At 33.6% G+C, this 15920-nt stretch overlaps 1 pseudogene; it reads right to left on the reverse strand.

Annotated features, from left to right (window-relative positions):
• The window catches only part of LOC116091758, a 31600-nt pseudogene extending 16515 nt beyond the window's left edge, over window positions 1-15085 (reverse strand).
• Between the last annotated feature and the right edge of the window lie 835 nt (window positions 15086-15920).

Genomic DNA, 15920 nt, shown 5'->3' on the forward strand with positions numbered 1-15920 from the left:
TCTGCTCTAAGATCAAGAATTGACAAATGGGACCTCATAAAGTTGCAAAGCTTCTTCAAGGCAAAATAAGTAGGTTTTTTAGGTCAAATCTCTCTTGATTAATCCAATTCCTGTATCCAAAGTATGTTGTGTTTTCAGCAATAGGGTCTTACATTTAATTTCTTGGTGGAAACAAAGGAAAATGTAAATAGCTTACTTATATTGATTTGGGGATCATTTAGACTCCCTGGCAAACAAGTCAAACAGAATTTCTATGCCTGGTGGTTCAGGTTTTTGGTACTCTGTGGTTCATCAGGGCAGCAGTAACTTTAAGATACACCACACTCACACCCACACATCCACACACACACACACACAGTACCTTCCAATGAAAATAGAGAAATCTTTTTCTTTAAGGGTTTATACTTATTGTAAGAAAAACTACAAATAGCATAGTAACATGTATAGTTCAATAACATCATCAAAAATCTGAAGTCTTTTAATTTATCCTCTTGACTACAAGGTAGCTCTTTGACTAGGGACTTATTCTAAGGCAATGGACAATGAGAATAAATAAATAAAGGTTGCAAGGCAGCTTCATATCTATATGTTATTCACCATGACACTAACTCTTTATGCTCTAAGTGTATATAGGTTTAGTATTCACATACATACACACTCACATACACAAACAACAATGAAAAATATGAACTTGAAAGACAGAAAGAGGGAAGTACATGGGAAATTTTGAATGGAGGTGTGAGAGAGAAAAATAATACTGCTATATTATAGTGTCAAAAAACAAAAATAGTTTATAAACAAAGGTATCCAGCATGTGCTAACAATGACAAGCATGCTTAGCAAACAGTGAAAACAAAACAGTAATTAGACTGCTCAGCGGGAAGGTTAGACTCCAATGGTCTATGACACTCACATGATGTACTGTGCACAAAAACCTATTTTAAAATAAGTTGCAAATATCCTTAATTTTCTTTATTGATTATCCCAATTTATTGTAGAATCATTTTCAGTTTCTTGTGACTGCTTAGGTCAACTTTCAGAAATTTAAATATCTGTGTTACACATAAACATATTTATTACATACAGAACAGTATCGTATTAGCATATTCAGATTTTTAAAATATTTTTGTTCTCTGTCAGTTTAGTTTTATTGAAATAATTGGTTATCCAGAGATTTGCAAAAGAAAGAAGAACTCAGAGACAAAGAGAATTATTCCTTGAAGAAGAGGCATTAACTAAGGCAAGAACTTACAAATGAGCACCCTGAAGGGGAGCATTAAGAATAAAGTAGGAACTTGTTTAAAAAAGAAGAAAAAAGGTTTTCTGGCCGTTCCCAGACCTACTGAAGCAGAAATTTTAAAGACAATTTTAAACTATATTTTAAAAACATGTATTTAAAAAAATCTCTTGGTGGTTGCTATGTGGATATAATTTATGAGGTAATGGAAATATTTTAATTGTACTGTCTGACTCACCTATAGAGTTAAATGAAATTAGTCATTTGACCATGTCCCTCTTGTCCCTTCTGTCTACCATTTAACTAGTTTAAATAAGATGACTCTACCTTTTCTCTGTATTACTATTAAAACTAATCATTTTGTGAATGTATTAGATTCACAGATAGCTAGAATTTGGAATCCCACCTAAACATGCCATTTTCCCCTCCTATAATTGGTTACATCTCTCTCTACAGTGAAAAAGATAGTTGAATGAAATTTTCTAAACTGAGCTTATACCTTGTGTTAGTCTCTGTACATAATATCTCTTGATCTTCAAAACCATGTAGTGGAAGCTGCATTCAGCAATGTTAAATATGGTTACCCAAAGTCACATTGTAGAGAATCGAGTCCTCTGTGTGTGTTGCTGTATCCATATGTGCCTTCATTGGTCTGAGATACTCAGATATCTGTGTTAATATGCACACTACACATGCTTACTAAAAGTTTGTGGAGCATATGGAAATCAAAAACAGGGTACAATCTCCTTGTGTTTTGGTAACTGATATTATAACTGATATTATAACTGATATTATAACTGATATTATGCTTTGCACCCACATTTACAGAATACATTCAGGTGCTGGGTGATACTCAGCCTTATATGATGGTCCACTTAACAATAGAGGCAAAGAAAATACCAGAGTCACTGAAGTGTAATGACATCATTAAAGTGTTTAAATCTTTACAAGATAACCACTTCAGTCATTATAGATTTAGCTCTGTGTTTCATCAGTGCTCCCTGATAACATTTAACAAACACCAAATATATTCAAATAAACTTTATAACTTTTCAAGGAATTTAACCCTCTATCTTACTAGGGAGTATCTACAGTCTATTTCATATTAGCTATCTTCTAGATCATGTCTTAGGAAAAGAGGTCCACTTAATTTTAAAATCATTTCAAAATTACATGAAGTAGCATACAGAGACAAATGTAATAGTTGCTAGTGTTTCTTTGAGGAGTCATGGGGCAAGGGAGAAAAAGGAAGCAGATGAAGACAGTGCAGACATTTGTTATTTGAAAAGCAGCAGGAATGGAAAACACATAGGGGTAACATTTTAAAGCTGTGTGTGGGAGGCACTTACACAAAATATTTTGCCAACATGATTTCTGCGTACACCTCTCACACACTGCTTAGAAAATTTATACCAGAATAGAGATTCTCGACTTTTTTTTCTCTTGCAAGCTGTCTAGTCTATCTAATTAAAGTCCGCCAGCAAAATAGTATCAGGTGCTGACAAGATAGATGGCCCCTCTCCTTTGCCATGGGGAAGCAGAAATAGGCATTTTCATTTTATTCAGCAACAATGGTGAAAAATAATTCCCTTCATCTCTGCTCTGGAGCACTCTCTACTGATTGCTTCCTACTAAGTTTCTCAGCCACCTCTAATTGACAGTTTTCTTCTTTTGGGCTTGTAGACAACTACTCTATCTGAACATATTTATTAACATTTGATAAAATACACATGAAGAGCTTGAATCTTTATGATAATAATCTAAAAGCATGTGAAGTTCTTTAAAATAACACATCAGACTGACTCTATTGTGAGGTTGATTTTTCCTCTGTATTTACAGAATTTCAAAGCTCAAAGGAACTTACCTATGCAAATGTAGTGGTTATGTTAGTATTAAGACCCCTATTTACAGATGAACCCTTTACAAACCTCCACTGAAAAATCTATCTCAGACATTTAAGGAAATATGTGGATATGTCTGTCACTTCTCTTTCAAAAGAGCTATGGCATGGTGCCCTGACATTAGATGTAACTTCTTCACTTGACTATATTCTTTGGCCTATTGACCTCTAATAGTGCCCTCCAAAAATCTGATGAATTTTATTTACCTTCCCTCCTTTCAACATAGGCCAAGGGACAAAAAGTCCTGTTCAGTATTACCATTTCACTCAACATTTATCAAAATTGGAGGAAAACTGACCTGTCACTGAAATGAAGACATTACATTTCAATCTACATTAAGAGTAACAGAGGACATGATATTAGCAATCTCACTGTCTGAGCCTCTAAATCATACATGATCATCATAAAGTTCACAATGACTTTTGCATACAAGTTCTTTATTGTCTACACACATCTCAAGCCTTTCTAGTCACATTCACTTAGTGTTATAACCCAAATTAGACAAGAAATGTCTTCTGATTCCTCTAGTGTCAAATACAATTTCAAAGATTCTTTATATGATCAGTTACAATGCAACTAAGACAGGTGGTTAAATGACTACATGTTCCCACTGGGAAATTTTAGTGAAAAGAGTAATAATTATACCAGGCCTAAAGTTGTGAAACAGAACAAGTCTAAGTATTTGTGATTCTATTTCTAATCTCTGCTTCTCACTAATATATTCATTCACCTATATGTCAAAAGCAGTCATTGATAATACAATATTATAACATACAGGATAGAAAATAGAATTTTTATTCTGATAAAGTGCCTAGTCTGGTAAGAATTTTTGAATTAAAAGAATATGGAATACTAGCTTAAGCGTTTAAAATAAAAGAATGAGATAACAAGTTATTATTATTTATAGAAGGGTATGAAACCACAGAGAAGGAAAATTTAAATTTCCTAATAGTTTTCATGTGTATGTACATGCATGCATGACAAGGAAGGAGATATGCATTGAGGGTGAGAAGCTGATACTTGGCTGGTAAGGAAATGAAGCCGAAACACAAGACAAGACTCTTAGGGCACAGATTGGAGAATAACTTCAGACTTTATTAAGCTAGGGCATGGCCAAGGAAAAATGTCAATATGAGAACTGAAAAACTATCAAGTTATAAGTTATACAGTGTTACAGGTTAAATATAGCAATGAGAGACTGAGTAATAAATACATGAAGACTTCACTACGCTGCAGAAATCTCTCTCTCTCTCTCTCTCTCTCTCTCTCACACACACACACACACACACACACACACACACACACACACATACAAATATACATACAACACATATGGATGAGTAGAGCTTCTTATATAGCAAGAGTATATCTTTCTTTTTGAGGAGGAATTTTCTTTATAGTGTCAAACAGGTAATTTTCTTTAGGTAGTGCAAGCAAATTGGTCTCTGTTGCAACTTATTTTTTCTGTTATAACACATGTCAAAAATGGATATGTCTGTATTCAAGAAAATTTTACATATAAAAACAGATTGAAAAGGACTGAAAAGATATAAGAGCACTTGCTGCTCTTATAGAAAACTTGGGTTCAGATTCCAGCAATCACATAGTGAGTTATAACCATATATAACAGCAATTCCAGAGAAACCAACACTTTTTTCTAGAATAAATAGGCACCAAGCATAGATGTGTACATATACACATACACAGGCAAAACTGTCATGCACATAAAATAAAATAAATAAATCTGAAAAAAAAACACAGACTTTTTGAGAAAGAAAGGGGGAGAGAAGGAGGGGAGGGGAAGATGGGGCAGTGGGAAGAGAAGGAAGGGGAGATAAGAGGGAGCATTACATCCCAGTTTTTAAATTTTCAAGTAAGTTATTTCTTGAAAGGGAGGAATTCTTAATTTATATTAAGCAATTAGTTTCAAGTTATAGTGCAGATATAATTTTTAATTCATCTGTATCAAATAAGTAGCATTCATTAAAAATCATCAAAAATTTCATAGAAAAAGCATCCTCTTATATACTGACAGTACTCATACTCTCAACAGAAATAAATTCTAGTTTTTCTGGATTCTTTCAAAGACAGAACTGAGGTTACAATCAAATCACCTGAATTCAAGGAAGAACTAGCTTCTCCAAGTACAAACAAATATTCTAAAAGTATGTGTTCTCTGGGACGTGAATAAATTAAAAGAAAAAAAAAGTAGTTTCATGCAGACTGGGTTGGTACTCAAACTTCTCAGGCAAATGGAGGAAGTACAAGTACACAAGAGCCTTGACTGATAGAAACCACATTCCATTCCCCATAAGAAACATCAGCCAATGATAAGGAATTGGAAATGAGTGACATGAATTAAAAGCTACAGACAAGGGACTGTGGATACAGCTGGGTGGAAGAGAGTTTGATCAATATATGCAAAGACTTGCATTTCATTCCTAGAAGAAAAGAAAAAAAGGGAGGAGGAACAAAGGGGAGATAGAGAGAAGGAAGGGGAATGGTGGAGGCAGGAGTACAGTGATGGTGGAACTCAAATGGTAAACTAGAGAATATCTTTTTTGATAACATGACTTTTGAGTCATTGTTGAATATGGCTAAAGTGTGAGAGACTGAACTGTAGACTGGCCATTTCCCAACCTTTTTACAAGCATAGACAATCCTCAGAGAGACACAATTGTAAACAAAATCTTTCAAATACTCATAAACTGAATATAATAAAACATAAAAATTTACACAGCATGTTCAAGTGGGCTATATCCCCAAATAAATTATATGAATTTATTATAATTACAGTCTAACATAGAAAAGCTTAATTTTCTCAGAAGATTTAAAACAGTTTTGATAAATTTCAACATTCATGAACTATGAAAATTCTCCATATACCAAACGAATCCTGAATCAGATAGAGTAAATCTATAAAAAAAAAAATCTGCAACTAGTAGTACAGAAAAGAATAACTTTATAGAAATCTTACTAATGGTAGGAACAATACAGAAATAGTTTTTATTTTTATTTAGCACTATATTAAATGGCTTGGGCATGATCAGTCACATTTAGGAGCCAGCTACCAAGTGGTACACATATTAACAAATTGCAATCCATTGTTACAAAGGAACATTGGAAATTAATGACAATAGACTGACTGTATAAACATCAACATTGTGGAATATAAAGTAAGTTTGATTCAAGGCCACGGAGCTACAAAGCCTTTATAAGACATTTTATATTTTCTGGCAGTTCTGAAAATGAATTATTTTGATGAAGATACTATATAGGCAACATATTTTATGTTACACCATAAATATCAGGATGTTAAGCACAAATTTAGAGGCTGCAAAGAGTAAACTTTAGGTATAAAAATTAAGCCACTAAGGAATTCATTTTAAAGAATTACTTGGGGGAGTTTTCAGGGGAGTAAACAGAAGTGTAGTTTACATTTTGGTTATAATAATAATATACAGTAAGTATAGGTTTGTCAAATCCTGAACCAATTCATATTTAGTGTATACTCCTGTTTTATTATTTTATTTTATTACTTCTAATTTAAAATGATCAAAACATTATTACAGTGTTTTTATCTCACCTTAATTTTAATGTAATTTGAAGCAGGATGGCCATGTAAACTTCACATTTCTAGCTTCATGAACTCCAAGACAAAGTCATTGTTAAATGCTATGAAAATATTGTTGGATTGTCTGAAAAAGATACAATTTGGCCAAGTTAAGGCTTTTCCAAATGGGTATGTCAAGTAAGATTTTCCTTTGTTAGAAATACAAAAACAAACAGACCAAAACACAGGCTCCCCACCCCCAAAAAACCCCAGTTTGATAGTTTTTAAATATTGGCTCAAGCAATCTTTCCTGAAAAACAAAACAAACAAAAAATCAAAAAACGAAATACAAAACAACAATAAAAACCCCTTCCTTGATCATTATTGCCAAGTGATTATGGGAAAGTATAGGGTCAAGACGGTTGGTATGATGCCAGCAGCCACACACACCACACATCAATTGCTATTAGGGTTGCATGGAAACAAGTCGCACAGCAATGTCAGGGGAAGGAAAGTTGGCCCGCAGGCTCAAAATTTCTTTTATGAGTCCTTGTCAAGAGTTTAAGGCTTAGCACTGACATAGTAAATAAAATTCCTGAAAAAGTAATTACTGGAAATTTGCTTTTACCATTCAGATCCAAAATTGATTTTTATCCTCCATGTCAGAGCATCTAAAAATAACACTGATATAATCATTTTTGTTGTAATGTGAATAAAAGTTTGAAAATTATCTCATGTCACATGTTTTACAAAAAAAAAGTGATGATTGTACTTAAAGTGGGTTCTGTGAATTATCACACAATTAGGAAATTGATGTCTGTGCTATTTTTAAGACTTTTATAAATTTCCCCTATAAGAACTATTGACACCAGCATGTTTCTGAAAGAACTGCAGGATTATGAAGTTAGAAAGTTCTTATAAATTATAAATAAAACGTCTACAGTCAACAAATAATGGATCAGTGTCCACACAGAGAGCAATTGAGCATAAAGCTTTGGTTTCTAGATGTTAAAGCAAAATAATTACATTTACCATGAAACTTGCTTACTGGGCACAGCTTTTTCCAGCAGTAAAAATTTGTTTTCTTAAATTTCACCATACATATTTTACAAATACTCAATGCAACATTATGACATTTATTGGCAAAACCTGTCGACTCATCAACCTAGAGAGAAAGCATAACTTTTCTTGTATTATACAAAATCTCTCCATTGTGACATGACATGTCCTTGACACGTCACTCACTGAAATGCATGAAAATAAAACCATCAATACCTCATGCTACAAACTGTCTTAACATTTATTCACTTTAATTGTACATGTGACATTATTATTTTCTCATCTACTATATGACCCTTTTCTTCTAAGTAATAAGTTTAAATACTAAAATATCTTGATTATTGAGGCTTTTGACAGAATATAACTTTTTAAAAAAGAAAACAATTTTATCAGGTTGAAAAACATAATGCACCTCTAAAATAATCTCTAGTGTCATGTTTTATAGCTATGAATTTTATGTTTGCTTATTTCTATGCTTGTTGTATCTCTAACTGTAATTTGTTGTATTTCATTAATCAAAAATTCCATCAGGTGATTTTCTCTATGTGATATCATCTTCAAATATCTTTACATTTAATGGTTACAAATATTTTTAGCAAACAAATGATAGTAATGATTTAAAATATAGGGGATGACAACTAAAAATTAAAAACATCTTAAATGCAATTTTAAGTTCACTTTCAATTATAACTCACAAAACACATAATTTGCCAAAATTAAAACTGTAATGCAAATAGCTAAAAAGGCATAGTATGTGAACAGTCACTTTTATTAAACAAACAAACAAACCAACAAACCAAAAACTCCTTCAATTTTCTTTTACACTGACCAAGTGTGTTTAATCTTATAAATAATGTGCAGCACATAAAGACACAGTGTTTGAAGTAATTTAGAGGGATGACACATGTTTCACATCACTCTCATATAGTTTTCAGTTATTAGTGACCTCCATGAAATGTGCTAGAAATTTAACATAAGCTGCTGCACATGGATGAGAGATTTATACGACAGTGCTGATTAGAAAGCTAAGTCAATACCTGTTACCTTCAAATGATAAAAGAGGCTCCCAAAACTTAAATAAGACTTATTTTCCAATCAGAATTTTTATGCAGCCTGTAGCAAATTTTAGCAAAACCTCAAAATAGAAAATGCTATAAAATAATTGTATAAAATCATATAATACTGCTTTGAGATAAAACAAAGAATTAGAATAAAGTATAGAACCCACAATTAGATGCTGATATTAGTGTGGTATTATCAAAAAAATATGGTAAAGTCAGTGAGTAGACCATTTAGTGACTAATTCTAGCAAATCCATGTAACCATTCAGAACTAATAAGTAATTCTTATAAATCATTTGAAAATTATCTTAAGGTCCTAGTTTTCTTAGCTGTCTTAGGGTTTCTAGTGCTATGAAGAGTCACCATGATCACAGCAACTCTTATAAAGGAAAACATTTACTGAGGCTGTCTTATAGTATCAGAGGTTAAATCCATTATCATCATGGCAGGAAGCATGGTGGTATGCAAGTAGACATGGTGGTGAAGAAGAAGCTGAGAGTTCTACATCCAGATGAGTAGGCTGAAGAAAGTAACTGGACCACTAGATCGGATTACAGCTTCTGAGACCTCCAAGCCCACATATAAGCGATAAACTCCCTCCCACAAAGCCCCACCTACTCCAACAAGGCCACATGTTCTAAGAGTCTCACTCCCTACGTGCCAAGAATTCAAGCCAGAAGTCTCTGGAGGTCATTCCTGTCCAGACTACCATAGTGGTGGAGGCAGGGAGATCAGTGATCTAGATCATCCTCAGTACAGAGTGATTTCAGGAACAGCATGGGCAATTTGATATTCTGTTTCAAAAATGAAAAACAAAAACCAACCAAGTACTAAAATGTAAATAAATTCAATGACTTGGCTTGCAACAGCAAAGAAAGTCAATGGAATTGAAGGATTTCTAGGTAACTGTATGAATCAGAATGTCTTTCCCAGACTAAGACTTTCTCAGAGGGGTGCCATAAAATAAAAGACAAATGCAACCTCCTTCATCTCCTTTGGTCCTTTCGCTAGCTCCTCCATTGGTGACCCTGTGCTCAGTCAAATGGCTGGCTGAGAGCATCCACCTCTGCATTTGTCAGGCACTGCAGAGCCTCTCAGGAGACACCTCAGGCACATGAGTTTCAAGGTAACACGGGATGCCAGAGAACAGCGAGACATGCTGCAGAAAGATGTGGACTTACTGAATTTGTAGTTAACTGAAAGATTCCAACGCAAATTTGGGCATCCACGCCCTGATATTGCGTATTTGCATTCATTCTGCTGGCTCTCAGGGCTTCTCTTGTTCCCCCCAATACCTGCCCATGTTCCCTTTCCCCTCCTCCTCTTCCTTCCCTCTCCCACTCAGGTTCCTCTCTCCCTCTGCCTTCAATGATTGCTTTCTTCTCCCTCCAAAGTGGGACTGAAGCATCCTCAATTGGGCCAGTCAGCTTGTTAACCTTCTTGAGTTTAGCGGCTTGTATCCTAGGGATTCTGTACTTTATTGGCTTATATCCATGTATGAGTGAGTACATAACATGCATGTCGTTTTGGGTCTGAGTTACCTCATTCAGGATGATACTTTCTAGTTTTGTCTATTCGCCTGCAAAACTCATGGTGTCTTTGTTCTTAATAGCTAAACTGTATTCCATTGTGTAAATGAACCACATTTTCTATATCCATTCTTCCATTATGGGACATCTGGAATGTTTTCAGCTTCTGACTATTTAAGTTAGGCTGCTAAGAACATAGTGGAACACTTGACTATGTGGTATGGAGTGGTATCTTTTTGGTATATGTGCAAGAGTGGTATAGCTGGCTCTTCAAGTAGATCTCTTTTCATATTTTTGAGGAATATTGATTGATTTCCAGAGTGGTTGTACCAGTTTGCAATCCCACCAGCAGTAGAGGAGTGTTCCTCTTTCTCCACATCCTCTCCAACACGTGTTGGCACATGAGGTTTGATCTTAGCCATTCTGATTGGTGTAAGGTGGAATCTCAGGGTTGTTTGATTGGCATTTCCCTGATAATTAAGGCCTTTAAACATTTCTTTAGGTGCTTCTCTACCATTCAAAATTCTTTTGTTGTGAATTCCCTGTTTAGCTATATATCCCATTTTTTATTGGGTAGTTTGTGTTTTTAGAAGTTAGCTTCTTATGATCTTTATATATTTTGGATATTAGCCCAGTATTAGATATGGGGCTAGTGAACATGTTTTTTTTTCCAATCCATAGGATTTAGAAATAGCTGATTTATGCTATTGACTATGTCCTTTGCTTTACAGAAGCTTTTAAGTTTCAGTTTCATGAGGTCCAATTTATCAATTGTTCATCTAGAGCCTAAGCCATTGGAGTTCTGTTTATGAAAATTTCCCTCTTGCCAATGAGTTTGAGACTCTTTTGTACTTTCTCTTCTATTAGATTCAGTGTATCTGGTTTTATGTTGAGGTTCTTGATCCACTTGGACTTGAGCTTTGTTAAAGGTGACAAATATGGATCTATTTTCATTTTTCTACATACCAAGGGTCAGTCCCTCATCATTTGTTGAAGATGCTTTCTTTTCTCCATTGTTTATTTTTGGCTTCTTTGTCAAAGATCAAGTGTCTATAAGTGTGTGGCATTATTTCTGGGTCTTCAATTCTATTCCATTGATCGACTTGTTTGCCTCTGTACCAATACCATGCACATTTTATCACTGTTACTCTGTAGTACAGCTTAAGGTCAGGGATGGTGATTCCCCAGAGGTTCTTTTATTGTTAAGAATTTTTTTCGATATCTTGGTTTTATGTTTTGTTTTGTTTTTGTTTTTCTGTATGTCACTGAGAGTTGCTCTTTCCATGTCTTTGAAGAATTGTGTTGGAATTTTGATGGGGATTTCATTGAATCTGTACATTGCTTTTGGTAAAATGGCCATTTTTACTATGTTGATCCTACCAATCCAGGAGCATGGGAGATCTCTCCATTTACTGAGATCTTCTTTGATTTCTTACTTGAGAGGCCACAACCAAAACCAGCATGGCACAATAATTATAATATTGCAGTAGTGGCATATATGACTTGGTTGAACTTATGAATCACTTAACAAGAGGGAAATCATGCATAGTATCAGAAAGCTAGCCAACTACCCAGGGCTAGTGAAGTTATAGATAATGCAACAGCCAGTTTACTAAATGAGCTATAAACTAAACCCTAACTATGTTCTAATTATTTGTCCTTATAACCATAGATAAGTATAGTACACCATGTCTTATCTAGGAAACTTGTCTTTGAAACAGACAAAAACATTAAAGAAAAACAGAACCAAACAAAATGCAGAGAACTGGACCTAGTTCCAGGGGATCCCAACCTCCAAGATGACTTCCTAACTGAAGGCCGAGGAATCATTTAGGAAGAGGGTGTGGAAAGATTGTAACAGTATGAGGATCAAGAGGTTTTCTGGGAGACTGTGTATCCTAGTAACTACAGAAGCTAAAACCATGTTTAAGCAGTTCATGACTGCTTAAACATGAACTGAAGAAGAGCAACAATAGACATGCCAAAGTGGAGAGGTGAGTATCATAAGTCCTCAACATTGGAATTACAAAGGCTTGAAAGGTTGTGCCCAAGTAGAATTTGTACACATGACCAGTGAAAATACATAACTGAAGAGATATGAGGGAAGAGGTTGGTATTAAAATTACAGTTAAATGCTATAGTTTGGCATACAGCTATACCATTTTATACTATTAGCTCTTATGAAATCAAGCTGTTATATTCATTAAAACATATTAAATAAATCTCTATATCATCTTCATCCAAGATAGCCCCAAACTGTTTTCCTCTGCTAACCTATTCTTTAATAGACAAAAGACTACATATGAGTTTTGAAGACATTGTGTAGAGTACAATATATACATTGTAGTTCAGAGTTTCACAAACTGTGGATCATGATCCCTTTGGAGGTAAAATGACCTTTCAGCAGGGTCTCTTATCAGATATCCTGGATTTCAAATATTTAAATTGATTCATAACAGTAGAATATTACAGTTATATAATAGCAATGAACATAACTTTATGGTTGGCGTCATAACAACATGTAAAACTTTATGGAAGAGTTTCAGGATTAGGAAAGTTGAGAACCAGTGACATAAGTGAATCTTGGAGGAACAAATCCAGTCTACACAGCAAGAAGCCAATCAGTGGAGACTTGACCCTGGAGATGAGGTTCCGGTGATCAGGAACCAGAGTATGGGATACAATGGCAATGTTCTCTAACTCCACTGTTGTATGACTACACAAATGGATACATATATTCAAACCCACTCTTTCATTGCAAAATTTATCCAGCTATCTGAAGTAAATATCTTTTTATGTGCAAAGCTCTCTCTATAAAGTTGAGCCCTATGAAATCAAGAGCTTATGAACTGCTAACTACCTATAGATATATGTCTAGAATCTTAAAACTATATGTATGTTTTTATTTAATTTGTTAAGTTAACTATAATTAGACAATTTCTTTTATTAATAAAATTGTTGTCTAAGATATATGAAAACGAAAATAGGAAAAAATCCAAAGACATAAAGATGGGATTGGTAAAACTTGGGAAACTTCTCTGAGAAAAAAAATGATAAAGAATGGATCTCATATGGATACATTGGATACATGCATGAAATTGTGAAAACATTTAAAACTATAAGAAAATAAGTAAACATATTAGTAAAATAATGTGAACCAAAATACTCTTCAGAGACATAAAAGGTGAATATATGGCAAGAACAAAAATAAATATTTAAGAATAAACATAAATTATTAAAAATAAATATATATATTTCTAAAAAGTATATTAAATATCTCCCAATAATTGGCTAGTTATATGTGATTGTAATAAGATTAATATGGGTTAACATTGGAAGTATATCATTTGAAAGCTAAATTATATTTAAAGAAAAAAGAAAAAACTAAAATAAGCAGCCAAGAAATTCTGAAGAGTACTTGGAGGGTACTTTCTTCATGAAAATTAAAACTAAGTTACAGCTACGAAAGTGATTAAAAATAGTGCAGAGACAGTGGTAGATACAGAGAATAAGTAAGCCTAGAAACTGACCTAAACACGTGTGCAAGTACATGTCAAACCTATGTGTAGTATTTCAAACCAAGAAGCTGAAGAAGCTTTAAAAGACTGGAATGTGTTACAGAATCTGAAAGGAAAATAAACTTGGAATTTTCTTCTTTCTAGATAATGTGCAGATGTTTCAAATGATCTAATATATAAAATAATACCATAAAGAATGATGAGAAATCATGAGGGTATTTAGATTATAATAATACAGAAGAAAATTCCTTATTATAAGCATAGTATTACAGTAGAAATTCCTTATTATAAGTATAGTATTACAATGAATTTGACTTATGAAAATTAAAACCTTGTTGAATTCAGAAAACTATTTTAAATTATAAACCATAAAATGAGAGGAAGTATTTGCTGTACTACAACACATAGCAAATGGTCAATACATGTAAAAAGCATTTGGAAAACATTAATAAAAGAAGTCATGATATGCATGTGGAAGGAAAAGCAGGGAAAAAGAAACAAGCATATAAAAAGTGATCAATTCCCTCAATTTAAGAAATTCAATTAAAAAATCAGGTAAGGATTTTTTACTTCTTTGAACAAATTTTAGTTTTATGCATCAATTATAAACTATTGAAGTCAGCTCTATTTTAATATGAAAAACATGTCTTTTCTTTAAAATATAAATTACTAAATGAAAAAAATGACATAAAGCATAGTTCTTGCTCTAAAACTTTTATACACCCAAATATATTTACTAAATTGTAAATATAAGCTAGTGTATACATATTCACAGAGATAAATACATTGCAAAAATAAGATAAATTGTTAACAAGGATTAACTATGTAAAGAGTATACAGCTGTGTTTTGTGTTGATGTTTGCTTCTGGTATGAAATTGAACTAATTTTCAATGTGCAATTAATGAAACGATTTTGGGTATACTTTGCAAAAAATATTTAAGTCATTTCTTGACGTGTGACAATAGTTATATCAAAATGCACATCATTTTGTCCAATGATGCCTAGTGTAATTTTTATGAATGTAAGAAAATTGAACAGTTCTGTCCCCAAAACATACCACATATTTATACTGAAAATTTAGAAAAGCATTCTTGACATACAAATCACTTTATTGCTTTAAATGTCTCTGTACTGTGTAATAGCCCACCAAAACTTATTCTTATCTACCTACAATTTAGTACCCGCTTATTATTCACTGTCCTTACCTGCCCTTCAATATTCTCCATCTCTGATATCTATTACTCTACCTGTAACCTTACAAATATAATCCCACATATACAAAATGAAATGTTAGAAAAGATGACCACTCTGTAGGGAATGGAGAGAGTGGTCAGTGGTGAAGAGCACTGAAGGACCTGGGCGTGATGCCCACTACCACATGGGAACTCATCCTCATCTAGAACTGTACTTCCAGAGCATCTGTCACTCGTTTATGGGCCTATGGGCAAAATACGGACACATGGTTAACAATTATGCATTTAGACAAAACACCTGAGCAGACAAAGATAAGCACAAATGAATTTAATCAAATCCTCCTTTTAGCATTGTTGAAGGAATCAAAAATATCAAAATCAATCTCTAGCCTGAATGACAGGGTGTAAAAGTTAGAGGGCATCTATGTTACACAACAGCTTGAAAACTCAGGTATGAAGCCAATAATGGTGGACATCTCTACATCTACACCACTGTCCATATGTCAGGTGTGTTACCCTCTTCAAGTTTCAGATATCCATTTTTCTGTTAAGTGAATGTAGTATAGATCTAATCAAAGAGACTATGTTTTGTTTTGGGATTATCAGCCACAATTGTGAAGGGGTTGATGTAATTCAGAGGGAAGAAGGGGTCAAGTGAAGAGCTTTATAATCCCAGATTTGTTTTGCCTAAGAGGATGTCCACTTTTCCTCAATATTGTGTTCCAAATCACTTTCTGATATAAAGCCATAAATTATACATATTGGTGGCTCGTTTTGTGAAGTTGTAATGTTTATATACATTAAATAACATTTAAATCCATTTAAACATGCCTGTCTCAAATAGCATTTAATGGTGAAAATTTTAAAA

The sequence above is a fragment of the Mastomys coucha genome, unplaced genomic scaffold (genome assembly GCF_008632895.1).
Source record: "Mastomys coucha isolate ucsf_1 unplaced genomic scaffold, UCSF_Mcou_1 pScaffold15, whole genome shotgun sequence".
Classification (NCBI taxonomy): Eukaryota; Metazoa; Chordata; class Mammalia; order Rodentia; family Muridae; genus Mastomys; species Mastomys coucha.